The sequence below is a fragment of the Solea solea genome, chromosome 16, assembly GCF_958295425.1.
Source record: "Solea solea chromosome 16, fSolSol10.1, whole genome shotgun sequence".
Taxonomy (NCBI): domain Eukaryota; kingdom Metazoa; phylum Chordata; class Actinopteri; order Pleuronectiformes; family Soleidae; genus Solea; species Solea solea.
This window is the reverse complement of record NC_081149.1, coordinates 2,005,001-2,015,000: the sequence shown is the minus strand read 5'-3', so window position 1 is coordinate 2,015,000 and position 10,000 is coordinate 2,005,001. Positions and strand designations below refer to the sequence as shown.

Below are 10,000 nucleotides of genomic sequence, written 5' to 3'. Positions count from 1 at the left end.
CTTCCGAGATCAGACGAGATCGGGCGTGCTCAGGGTGGTATGGCCGTAAGCCGACGGGCTGGGGACACAGACTCCTTTTATAGACTAGGCAAGGCCCCCTGCTCGTGGAGGAGCTCAAAGGTCAGCCTTTCGAACACACTGCACTTGAGCCTTTATCTCCACTATCTGCTACACTATATTCCAGTATTAGGAAGCTACATCGAGATGGGTAAGCTGCTGCCCATCTCCAAGCTTCTCACGTGCTTGCAGAGCGACATCCAAGGCAGAAACTAGAAGGACGTTAACGTGTGCCCGTGCGTCAACGTAATTGCAAGCCCATGTTTCTTGTAAGGAAGCAGCAGTGTAAAAGCTTAGAGCACCTGGTATTCCCAGGCGGTCTCCCATCCAAGTACTAACCAGGCCCGACCCTGCTTAGCTTCCGAGATCAGACGAGATCGGGCGTGCTCAGGGTGGTATGGCCGTAAGCTGACGGGCTGGGGACACAGACTCCTTTTATAGACTAGACAAGGCCCCCTGCTCGTGGAGGAGCTCAAAGGTCAGCCTTTCGAACGTTCAAGAGTTTAAGTTGTTTTTGGTGGGCTTTGCTGTATGGCCGCGCCCTTTGAGTGTGTCAAATGTCAAGCAGCTGTCCGTCAAGGCTCAGAGGTGCACTTAGATCACCTTGGGGCGGAGGTGATCAGCAGCAGCCTTTGTTTTGCGCACTTAAAAAACATGGCACCACAACAAGTAACTTGTGTGCCAAGATCTTGAGTTGGCCCCAGACACTTGTGGGCCATCGCTTCTCGGCCTTTTGGCTAAGATCAAGTGTAGTATCTGTTCTTATCAGTTTAATATCTGATATGTCCTCTATATGGGGATTAAATATTAAATGCATTTTTGAGCATTGGGAGGTGAAAACTGGGGCTTGCTCTCTTCACTCCTTGCATTGACCTGGCATTGCAGTGCCACCAGGAACGGTGCACCATTCTCTTTTTTCTGTGAAAACCAAAGCAAGGCTGGAACTAGAAGGACGTTAACGTGTGCCTGTGCCCGTGCCCGTGCGTCAACGTAATTGCAAGCCCATGTTTCTTGTAAGGAAGCAGCAGTGTAAAAGCTTATAGCACCTGGTATTCCCAGGCGGTCTCCCATCCAAGTACTAACCAGGCCCGACCCTGCTTAGCTTCCGAGATCAGACGAGATCGGGCGTGCTCAGGGTGGTATGGCCGTAAGCCGACGGGCTGGGGACACAGACTCCTTTTATAGACTAGGCAAGGCCCCCTGCTCGTGGAGGAGCTCAAAAGTCAGCCTTTCGAACACACTGCACTTGAGCCTTTATCTCCACTACCTGCTACACTCTATTCCAGTATTAGGAAGCTACACCGAGATGGGTAAGCTGCTCCCCATCTCCAAGCTTCTCACATGCTTGCAGAGCGACATCCAAGGCTGAAACTAGAAGGACGTTAACGTGTGCCCGTGCGTCAACGTAATTGCAAGCCCATGTTTCTTGTAAGGAAGCAGCAGTGTAAAAGCTTACAGCACCTGGTATTCCCAGGCGGTCTCCCATCCAAGTACTAACCAGGCCCGACCCTGCTTAGCTTCCGAGATCAGACGAGATCGGGCGTGCTCAGGGTGGTATGGCCGTAAGCCGACGGGCTGGGGACACAGACTCCTTTTATAGACTAGGCAAGGCCCCCTGCACGTGGAGGAGCTCAAAGGTCAGCCTTTCGAACGTTCAAGAGTTTAAGTTGTTTTTGGTGGGCTTTGCTGTATGGCTGCGCCCTTTGAGTGTGTCAAATGTCAAGCAGCTGTCCGTCAAGGCTCAGAGGTGCACTTAGATCACCTTGGGGCGGAGGTGATCAGCAGCAGCCTTTGTTATGCGCACTTAAAAAACATGGCACCACAACAAGTAACTTGTGTGCCAAGATCTTGAGTTGGCCCCAGACACTTGTGGGCCATCGCTTCTCGGCCTTTTGGCTAAGATCAAGTGTAGTATCTGTTCTTATCAGTTTAATATCTGATATGTCCTCTATATGGGGATTAAATATTAAATGCATTTTTGAGCATTGGGAGGTGAAAACTGGGGCTTGCTCTCTTCACTCCTTGCATTGACCTGGCATTGCAGTGCCACCAGGAACGGTGCACCATTCTCTTTTTTCTGTGAAAACCAAAGCAAGGCTGGAACTAGAAGGACGTTAACGTGTGCCTGTGCCCGTGCCCGTGCGTCAACGTAATTGCAAGCCCGAGTTTCTTGCAAGGCTGGAACTAGAAGGAAGTTAACGTGTGCCTGTGCCCGTGCCCGTGCGTCAACGTAATTGCAAGCCCATGTTTCTTGTAAGGAAGCAGCAGTGTAAAAGCTTACAGCACCTGGTATTCCCAGGCGGTCTCCCATCCAAGTACTAACCAGGCCCGACCCTGCTTAGCTTCCGAGATCAGACGAGATCGGGCGTGCTCAGGGTGGTATGGCCGTAAGCCGACGGGCTGGGGACCCAGACTCCTTTTATAGACTAGGCAAGGCCCCCTGCTCGTGGAGGAGCTCAAAAGTCAGCCTTTCGAACACACTGCACTTGAGCCTTTATCTCCACTACCTGCTACACTCTATTCCAGTATTAGGAAGCTACACCGAGATGGGTAAGCTGCTCCCCATCTCCAAGCTTCTCACATGCTTGCAGAGCGACATCCAAGGCTGAAACTAGAAGGATGTTAACGTGTGCCCGTGCGTCAACGTAATTGCAAGCCCATGTTTCTTGTAAGGAAGCAGCAGTGTAAAAGCTTACAGCACCTGGTATTCCCAGGCGGTGTCCCATCCAAGTACTAACCAGGCCCGACCCTGCTTAGCTTCCGAGATCAGACGAGATCCGGCGTGCTCAGGGTGGTATGGCCGTAAGCCGACAGGCTGGGGACACAGACTCCTTTTATAGACTAGGCAAGGCCCCCTGCTCGTGTAGGAGCTCAAAGGTCAGCCTTTCGAACGTTCAAGAGTTTAAGTTGTTTTTGGTGGGCTTTGCTGTATGGCCGCGCCCTTTGAGTGTGTCAAATGTCAAGCAGCTGTCCGTCAAGGCTCAGAGGTGCACTTAGATCACCTTGGGGCAGAGGTGATCAGCAGCAGCCTTTGTTATGCGCACTTAAAAAACATGGCACCACAACAAGTAACTTGTGTGCCAAGATCTTGAGTTGGCCCCAGACACTTGTGGGCCATCGCTTCTCGGCCTTTTGGCTAAGATCAAGTGTAGTATCTGTTCTAATCAGTTTAATATCTGATATGTCCTCTATATGGGGATTAAATATTAAATGCATTTTTGAGCATTGGGAGGTGAAAACTGGGGCTTGCTCTCTTCACTCCTTGCATTGACCTGGCATTGCAGTGCCACCAGGAACGGTGCACCATTCTCTTTTTTCTGTGAAAACCAAAGCAAGGCTGGAACTAGAAGGACGTTAACGTGTGCCTGTGCCCGTGCCCGTGCGTCAACGTAATTGCAAGCCCATGTTTCTTGTAAGGAAGCAGCAGTGTAAAAGCTTACAGCACCTGGTATTCCCAGGCGGTCTCCCATCCAAGTACTAACCAGGCCCGACCCTGCTTAGCTTCCGAGATCAGACGAGATCGGGCGTGCTCAGGGTGGTATGGCCGTAAGCCGACGGGCTGGGGACACAGACTCCTTTTATAGACTAGGCAAGGCCCCCTGCTCGTGGAGGAGCTCAAAAGTCAGCCTTTCGAACACACTGCACTTGAGCCTTTATCTCCACTACCTGCTACACTCTATTCCAGTATTAGGAAGCTACACCGAGATGGGTAAGCTGCTCCCCATCTCCAAGCTTCTCACATGCTTGCAGAGCGACATCCAAGGCTGAAACTAGAAGGACGTTAACGTGTGCCCGTGCGTCAACGTAATTGCAAGCCCATGTTTCTTGTAAGGAAGCAGCAGTGTAAAAGCTTACAGCACCTGGTATTCCCAGGCGGTCTCCCATCCAAGTACTAACCAGGCCCGACCCTGCTTAGCTTCCGAGATCAGACGAGATCGGGCGTGCTCAGGGTGGTATGGCCGTAAGCCGACGGGCTGGGGACACAGACTCCTTTTATAGACTAGGCAAGGCCCCCTGCACGTGGAGGAGCTCAAAGGTCAGCCTTTCGAACGTTCAAGAGTTTAAGTTGTTTTTGGTGGGCTTTGCTGTATGGCTGCGCCCTTTGAGTGTGTCAAATGTCAAGCAGCTGTCCGTCAAGGCTCAGAGGTGCACTTAGATCACCTTGGGGCGGAGGTGATCAGCAGCAGCCTTTGTTATGCGCACTTAAAAAACATGGCACCACAACAAGTAACTTGTGTGCCAAGATCTTGAGTTGGCCCCAGACACTTGTGGGCCATCGCTTCTCGGCCTTTTGGCTAAGATCAAGTGTAGTATCTGTTCTTATCAGTTTAATATCTGATATGTCCTCTATATGGGGATTAAATATTAAATGCATTTTTGAGCATTGGGAGGTGAAAACTGGGGCTTGCTCTCTTCACTCCTTGCATTGACCTGGCATTGCAGTGCCACCAGGAACGGTGCACCATTCTCTTTTTTCTGTGAAAACCAAAGCAAGGCTGGAACTAGAAGGACGTTAACGTGTGCCTGTGCCCGTGCCCGTGCGTCAACGTAATTGCAAGCCCATGTTTCTTGTAAGGAAGCAGCAGTGTAAAAGCTTACAGCACCTGGTATTCCCAGGCGGTCTCCCATCCAAGTACTAACCAGGCCCGACCCTGCTTAGCTTCCGAGATCAGACGAGATCTGGCGTGCTCAGGGTGGTATGGCCGTAAGCCGACGGGCTGGGGACACAGACTCCTTTTATAGACTAGGCAAGGCCCCCTGCACGTGGAGGAGCTCAAAGGTCAGCCTTTCGAACGTTCAAGAGTTTAAGTTGTTTTTGGTGGGCTTTGCTGTATGGCTGCGCCCTTTGAGTGTGTCAAATGTCAAGCAGCTGTCCGTCAAGGCTCAGAGGTGCACTTAGATCACCTTGGGGCGGAGGTGATCAGCAGCAGCCTTTGTTATGCGCACTTAAAAAACATGGCACCACAACAAGTAACTTGTGTGCCAAGATCTTGAGTTGGCCCCAGACACTTGTGGGCCATCGCTTCTCGGCCTTTTGGCTAAGATCAAGTGTAGTATCTGTTCTTATCAGTTTAATATCTGATATGTCCTCTATATGGGGATTAAATATTAAATGCATTTTTGAGCATTGGGAGGTGAAAACTGGGGCTTGCTCTCTTCACTCCTTGCATTGACCTGGCATTGCAGTGCCACCAGGAACGGTGCACCATTCTCTTTTTTCTGTGAAAACCAAAGCAAGGCTGGAACTAGAAGGACGTTAACGTGTGCCTGTGCCCGTGCCCGTGCGTCAACGTAATTGCAAGCCCATGTTTCTTGTAAGGAAGCAGCAGTGTAAAAGCTTACAGCACCTGGTATTCCCAGGCGGTCTCCCATCCAAGTACTAACCAGGCCCGACCCTGCTTAGCTTCCGAGATCAGACGAGATCGGGCGTGCTCAGGGTGGTATGGCCGTAAGCCGACGGGCTGGGGACACAGACTCCTTTTATAGACTAGGCAAGGCCCCCTGCACGTGGAGGAGCTCAAAGGTCAGCCTTTCGAACGTTCAAGAGTTTAAGTTGTTTTTGGTGGGCTTTGCTGTATGGCTGCGCCCTTTGAGTGTGTCAAATGTCAAGCAGCTGTCCGTCAAGGCTCAGAGGTGCACTTAGATCACCTTGGGGCGGAGGTGATCAGCAGCAGCCTTTGTTATGCGCACTTAAAAAACATGGCACCACAACAAGTAACTTGTGTGCCAAGATCTTGAGTTGGCCCCAGACACTTGTGGGCCATCGCTTCTCGGCCTTTTGGCTAAGATCAAGTGTAGTATCTGTTCTTATCAGTTTAATATCTGATATGTCCTCTATATGGGGATTAAATATTAAATGCATTTTTGAGCATTGGGAGGTGAAAACTGGGGCTTGCTCTCTTCACTCCTTGCATTGACCTGGCATTGCAGTGCCACCAGGAACGGTGCACCATTCTCTTTTTTCTGTGAAAACCAAAGCAAGGCTGGAACTAGAAGGACGTTAACGTGTGCCTGTGCCCGTGCGTCAACGTAATTGCAAGCCCATGTTTCTTGTAAGGAAGCAGCAGTGTAAAAGCTTACAGCACCTGGTATTCCCAGGCGGTCTCCCATCCAAGTACTAACCAGGCCCGACCCTGCTTAGCTTCCGAGATCAGACGAGATCGGGCGTGCTCAGGGTGGTATGGCCGTAAGCCGACGGGCTGGGGACACAGACTCCTTTTATAGACTAGGCAAGGCCCCCTGCTCGTGGAGGAGCTCAAAAGTCAGCCTTTCGAACACACTGCACTTGAGCCTTTATCTCCACTACCTGCTACACTCTATTCCAGTATTAGGAAGCTACACCGAGATGGGTAAGCTGCTCCCCATCTCCAAGCTTCTCACATGCTTGCAGAGCGACATCCAAGGCTGAAACTAGAAGGACGTTAACGTGTGCCCGTGCTTCAACGTAATTGCAAGCCCATGTTTCTTGTAAGGAAGCAGCAGTGTAAAAGCTTACAGCACCTGGTATTCCCAGGCGGTCTCCCATCCAAGTACTAACCAGGCCCGACCCTGCTTAGCTTCCGAGATAAGACGAGATCGGGCGTGCTCAGGGTGGTATGGCCGCAAGCCGACGGGCTGGGGACCCAGACTCCATTTATAGACTAGGCAAGGCCCCCTGCTCGTGGAGGAGCTCAAAAGTCAGGCTTTCGAACACACTGCACTTGAGCCTTTATCTCCACTACCTGCTACACTCTATTCCAGTATTAGGAAGCTACACCGAGATGGGTAAGCTGCTCCCCATCTCCAAGCTTCTCACATGCTTGCAGAGCGACATCCAAGGCTGAAACTAGAAGGACGTTAACGTGTGCCCGTGCGTCAACGTAATTGCAAGCCCATGTTTCTTGTAAGGAAGCAGCAGTGTAAAAGCTTACAGCACCTGGTATTCCCAGGCGGTGTCCCATCCAAGTACTAACCAGGCCCGACCCTGCTTAGCTTCCGAGATCAGACGAGATCCGGCGTGCTCAGGGTGGTATGGCCGTAAGCCGACGGGCTGGGGACACAGACTCCTTTTATAGACTAGGCAAGGCCCCCTGCTCGTGTAGGAGCTCAAAGGTCAGCCTTTCGAACGTTCAAGAGTTTAAGTTGTTTTTGGTGGGCTTTGCTGTATGGCCGCGCCCTTTGAGTGTGTCAAATGTCAAGCAGCTGTCCGTCAAGGCTCAGAGGTGCACTTAGATCACCTTGGGGCAGAGGTGATCAGCAGCAGCCTTTGTTATGCGCACTTAAAAAACATGGCACCACAACAAGTAACTTGTGTGCCAAGATCTTGAGTTGGCCCCAGACACTTGTGGGCCATCGCTTCTCGGCCTTTTGGCTAAGATCAAGTGTAGTATCTGTTCTAATCAGTTTAATATCTGATATGTCCTCTATATGGGGATTAAATATTAAATGCATTTTTGAGCATTGGGAGGTGAAAACTGGGGCTTGCTCTCTTCACTCCTTGCATTGACCTGGCATTGCAGTGCCACCAGGAACGGTGCACCATTCTCTTTTTTCTGTGAAAACCAAAGCAAGGCTGGAACTAGAAGGACGTTAACGTGTGCCTGTGCCCGTGCCCGTGCGTCAACGTAATTGCAAGCCCGAGTTTCTTGCAAGGCTGGAACTAGAAGGAAGTTAACGTGTGCCTGTGCCCGTGCCCGTGCGTCAACGTAATTGCAAGCCCATGTTTCTTGTAAGGAAGCAGCAGTGTAAAAGCTTACAGCACCTGGTATTCCCAGGCGGTCTCCCATCCAAGTACTAACCAGGCCCGACCCTGCTTAGCTTCCGAGATCAGACGAGATCGGGCGTGCTCAGGGTGGTATGGCCGTAAGCCGACGGGCTGGGGACCCAGACTCCTTTTATAGACTAGGCAAGGCCCCCTGCTCGTGGAGGAGCTCAAAAGTCAGCCTTTCGAACACACTGCACTTGAGCCTTTATCTCCACTACCTGCTACACTCTATTCCAGTATTAGGAAGCTACACCGAGATGGGTAAGCTGCTCCCCATCTCCAAGCTTCTCACATGCTTGCAGAGCGACATCCAAGGCTGAAACTAGAAGGATGTTAACGTGTGCCCGTGCGTCAACGTAATTGCAAGCCCATGTTTCTTGTAAGGAAGCAGCAGTGTAAAAGCTTACAGCACCTGGTATTCCCAGGCGGTGTCCCATCCAAGTACTAACCAGGCCCGACCCTGCTTAGCTTCCGAGATCAGACGAGATCCGGCGTGCTCAGGGTGGTATGGCCGTAAGCCGACAGGCTGGGGACACAGACTCCTTTTATAGACTAGGCAAGGCCCCCTGCTCGTGTAGGAGCTCAAAGGTCAGCCTTTCGAACGTTCAAGAGTTTAAGTTGTTTTTGGTGGGCTTTGCTGTATGGCCGCGCCCTTTGAGTGTGTCAAATGTCAAGCAGCTGTCCGTCAAGGCTCAGAGGTGCACTTAGATCACCTTGGGGCAGAGGTGATCAGCAGCAGCCTTTGTTATGCGCACTTAAAAAACATGGCACCACAACAAGTAACTTGTGTGCCAAGATCTTGAGTTGGCCCCAGACACTTGTGGGCCATCGCTTCTCGGCCTTTTGGCTAAGATCAAGTGTAGTATCTGTTCTAATCAGTTTAATATCTGATATGTCCTCTATATGGGGATTAAATATTAAATGCATTTTTGAGCATTGGGAGGTGAAAACTGGGGCTTGCTCTCTTCACTCCTTGCATTGACCTGGCATTGCAGTGCCACCAGGAACGGTGCACCATTCTCTTTTTTCTGTGAAAACCAAAGCAAGGCTGGAACTAGAAGGACGTTAACGTGTGCCTGTGCCCGTGCCCGTGCGTCAACGTAATTGCAAGCCCATGTTTCTTGTAAGGAAGCAGCAGTGTAAAAGCTTACAGCACCTGGTATTCCCAGGCGGTCTCCCATCCAAGTACTAACCAGGCCCGACCCTGCTTAGCTTCCGAGATCAGACGAGATCGGGCGTGCTCAGGGTGGTATGGCCGTAAGCCGACGGGCTGGGGACACAGACTGCTTTTATAGACTAGGCAAGGCCCCCTGCTCGTGGAGGAGCTCAAAAGTCAGCCTTTCGAACACACTGCACTTGAGCCTTTATCTCCACTACCTGCTACACTCTATTCCAGTATTAGGAAGCTACACCGAGATGGGTAAGCTGCTCCCCATCTCCAAGCTTCTCACATGCTTGCAGAGCGACATCCAAGGCTGAAACTAGAAGGACGTTAACGTGTGCCCGTGCGTCAACGTAATTGCAAGCCCATGTTTCTTGTAAGGAAGCAGCAGTGTAAAAGCTTACAGCACCTGGTATTCCCAGGCGGTCTCCCATCCAAGTACTAACCAGGCCCGACCCTGCTTAGCTTCCGAGATCAGACGAGATCGGGCGTGCTCAGGGTGGTATGGCCGTAAGCCGACGGGCTGGGGACACAGACTCCTTTTATAGACTAGGCAAGGCCCCCTGCACGTGGAGGAGCTCAAAGGTCAGCCTTTCGAACGTTCAAGAGTTTAAGTTGTTTTTGGTGGGCTTTGCTGTATGGCTGCGCCCTTTGAGTGTGTCAAATGTCAAGCAGCTGTCCGTCAAGGCTCAGAGGTGCACTTAGATCACCTTGGGGCGGAGGTGATCAGCAGCAGCCTTTGTTATGCGCACTTAAAAAACATGGCACCACAACAAGTAACTTGTGTGCCAAGATCTTGAGTTGGCCCCAGACACTTGTGGGCCATCGCTTCTCGGCCTTTTGGCTAAGATCAAGTGTAGTATCTGTTCTTATCAGTTTAATATCTGATATGTCCTCTATATGGGGATTAAATATTAAATGCATTTTTGAGCATTGGGAGGTGAAAACTGGGGCTTGCTCTCTTCACTCCTTGCATTGACCTGGCATTGCAGTGCCACCAGGAACGGTGCACCATTCTCTTTTTTCTGTGAAAACCA

General features: G+C 51.1%; 26 non-coding genes across 26 annotated transcripts in view; 9 read left to right on the top strand and 17 right to left on the bottom strand.

The window, feature by feature from the left end:
- Window positions 1-51, bottom strand: part of LOC131441124 (5S ribosomal RNA) — a 119-nt gene extending 68 nt beyond the window's left edge. The window contains exon 1 of the ribosomal RNA XR_009231800.1: window positions 1-51. This exon is cut by the window's left edge and continues 68 nt beyond it. This is a non-coding gene — a ribosomal RNA (5S ribosomal RNA).
- Window positions 52-347: 296 nt separating this feature from the next.
- Window positions 348-466, bottom strand: LOC131440858 (5S ribosomal RNA). Its single transcript, XR_009231542.1, has one exon. It is a non-coding gene; the product is annotated as a 5S ribosomal RNA (ribosomal RNA).
- Window positions 467-774: 308 nt separating this feature from the next.
- LOC131441586 (U2 spliceosomal RNA) lies at window positions 775-967 on the top strand. Its single transcript, XR_009232191.1, has one exon. It is a non-coding gene; the product is annotated as a U2 spliceosomal RNA (small nuclear RNA).
- Window positions 968-1,091: 124 nt separating this feature from the next.
- Window positions 1,092-1,210, bottom strand: LOC131477559 (5S ribosomal RNA). Its single transcript, XR_009243891.1, has one exon. It is a non-coding gene; the product is annotated as a 5S ribosomal RNA (ribosomal RNA).
- A 296-nt stretch (window positions 1,211-1,506) lies between these two features.
- On the bottom strand, window positions 1,507-1,625 carry LOC131477076 (5S ribosomal RNA). The gene has a single exon (XR_009243430.1). It is a non-coding gene; the product is annotated as a 5S ribosomal RNA (ribosomal RNA).
- A 308-nt stretch (window positions 1,626-1,933) lies between these two features.
- LOC131441585 (U2 spliceosomal RNA) lies at window positions 1,934-2,126 on the top strand. The gene has a single exon (XR_009232190.1). It is a non-coding gene; the product is annotated as a U2 spliceosomal RNA (small nuclear RNA).
- A 205-nt stretch (window positions 2,127-2,331) lies between these two features.
- LOC131477064 (5S ribosomal RNA) lies at window positions 2,332-2,450 on the bottom strand. Its single transcript, XR_009243419.1, has one exon. It is a non-coding gene; the product is annotated as a 5S ribosomal RNA (ribosomal RNA).
- Window positions 2,451-2,746: 296 nt separating this feature from the next.
- On the bottom strand, window positions 2,747-2,865 carry LOC131441116 (5S ribosomal RNA). Its single transcript, XR_009231792.1, has one exon. It is a non-coding gene; the product is annotated as a 5S ribosomal RNA (ribosomal RNA).
- A 308-nt stretch (window positions 2,866-3,173) lies between these two features.
- Window positions 3,174-3,366, top strand: LOC131442716 (U2 spliceosomal RNA). Its single transcript, XR_009233280.1, has one exon. It is a non-coding gene; the product is annotated as a U2 spliceosomal RNA (small nuclear RNA).
- A 124-nt stretch (window positions 3,367-3,490) lies between these two features.
- Window positions 3,491-3,609, bottom strand: LOC131477052 (5S ribosomal RNA). Its single transcript, XR_009243407.1, has one exon. It is a non-coding gene; the product is annotated as a 5S ribosomal RNA (ribosomal RNA).
- A 296-nt stretch (window positions 3,610-3,905) lies between these two features.
- Window positions 3,906-4,024, bottom strand: LOC131477040 (5S ribosomal RNA). The gene has a single exon (XR_009243396.1). It is a non-coding gene; the product is annotated as a 5S ribosomal RNA (ribosomal RNA).
- A 308-nt stretch (window positions 4,025-4,332) lies between these two features.
- On the top strand, window positions 4,333-4,525 carry LOC131441584 (U2 spliceosomal RNA). The gene has a single exon (XR_009232189.1). It is a non-coding gene; the product is annotated as a U2 spliceosomal RNA (small nuclear RNA).
- A 124-nt stretch (window positions 4,526-4,649) lies between these two features.
- Window positions 4,650-4,768, bottom strand: LOC131477683 (5S ribosomal RNA). The gene has a single exon (XR_009244007.1). It is a non-coding gene; the product is annotated as a 5S ribosomal RNA (ribosomal RNA).
- Window positions 4,769-5,076: 308 nt separating this feature from the next.
- On the top strand, window positions 5,077-5,269 carry LOC131441583 (U2 spliceosomal RNA). Its single transcript, XR_009232188.1, has one exon. It is a non-coding gene; the product is annotated as a U2 spliceosomal RNA (small nuclear RNA).
- A 124-nt stretch (window positions 5,270-5,393) lies between these two features.
- Window positions 5,394-5,512, bottom strand: LOC131477029 (5S ribosomal RNA). Its single transcript, XR_009243385.1, has one exon. It is a non-coding gene; the product is annotated as a 5S ribosomal RNA (ribosomal RNA).
- Window positions 5,513-5,820: 308 nt separating this feature from the next.
- Window positions 5,821-6,013, top strand: LOC131441582 (U2 spliceosomal RNA). The gene has a single exon (XR_009232187.1). It is a non-coding gene; the product is annotated as a U2 spliceosomal RNA (small nuclear RNA).
- Window positions 6,014-6,131: 118 nt separating this feature from the next.
- Window positions 6,132-6,250, bottom strand: LOC131477018 (5S ribosomal RNA). Its single transcript, XR_009243373.1, has one exon. It is a non-coding gene; the product is annotated as a 5S ribosomal RNA (ribosomal RNA).
- Window positions 6,251-6,546: 296 nt separating this feature from the next.
- LOC131441248 (5S ribosomal RNA) lies at window positions 6,547-6,665 on the bottom strand. The gene has a single exon (XR_009231919.1). It is a non-coding gene; the product is annotated as a 5S ribosomal RNA (ribosomal RNA).
- Window positions 6,666-6,961: 296 nt separating this feature from the next.
- LOC131441115 (5S ribosomal RNA) lies at window positions 6,962-7,080 on the bottom strand. Its single transcript, XR_009231791.1, has one exon. It is a non-coding gene; the product is annotated as a 5S ribosomal RNA (ribosomal RNA).
- Window positions 7,081-7,388: 308 nt separating this feature from the next.
- LOC131442715 (U2 spliceosomal RNA) lies at window positions 7,389-7,581 on the top strand. The gene has a single exon (XR_009233279.1). It is a non-coding gene; the product is annotated as a U2 spliceosomal RNA (small nuclear RNA).
- Window positions 7,582-7,786: 205 nt separating this feature from the next.
- On the bottom strand, window positions 7,787-7,905 carry LOC131477007 (5S ribosomal RNA). Its single transcript, XR_009243362.1, has one exon. It is a non-coding gene; the product is annotated as a 5S ribosomal RNA (ribosomal RNA).
- A 296-nt stretch (window positions 7,906-8,201) lies between these two features.
- LOC131441114 (5S ribosomal RNA) lies at window positions 8,202-8,320 on the bottom strand. Its single transcript, XR_009231790.1, has one exon. It is a non-coding gene; the product is annotated as a 5S ribosomal RNA (ribosomal RNA).
- A 308-nt stretch (window positions 8,321-8,628) lies between these two features.
- LOC131442714 (U2 spliceosomal RNA) lies at window positions 8,629-8,821 on the top strand. Its single transcript, XR_009233278.1, has one exon. It is a non-coding gene; the product is annotated as a U2 spliceosomal RNA (small nuclear RNA).
- Window positions 8,822-8,945: 124 nt separating this feature from the next.
- Window positions 8,946-9,064, bottom strand: LOC131476996 (5S ribosomal RNA). Its single transcript, XR_009243351.1, has one exon. It is a non-coding gene; the product is annotated as a 5S ribosomal RNA (ribosomal RNA).
- Window positions 9,065-9,360: 296 nt separating this feature from the next.
- On the bottom strand, window positions 9,361-9,479 carry LOC131476984 (5S ribosomal RNA). Its single transcript, XR_009243340.1, has one exon. It is a non-coding gene; the product is annotated as a 5S ribosomal RNA (ribosomal RNA).
- Window positions 9,480-9,787: 308 nt separating this feature from the next.
- LOC131441581 (U2 spliceosomal RNA) lies at window positions 9,788-9,980 on the top strand. Its single transcript, XR_009232186.1, has one exon. It is a non-coding gene; the product is annotated as a U2 spliceosomal RNA (small nuclear RNA).
- Window positions 9,981-10,000: the final 20 nt, after the last annotated feature.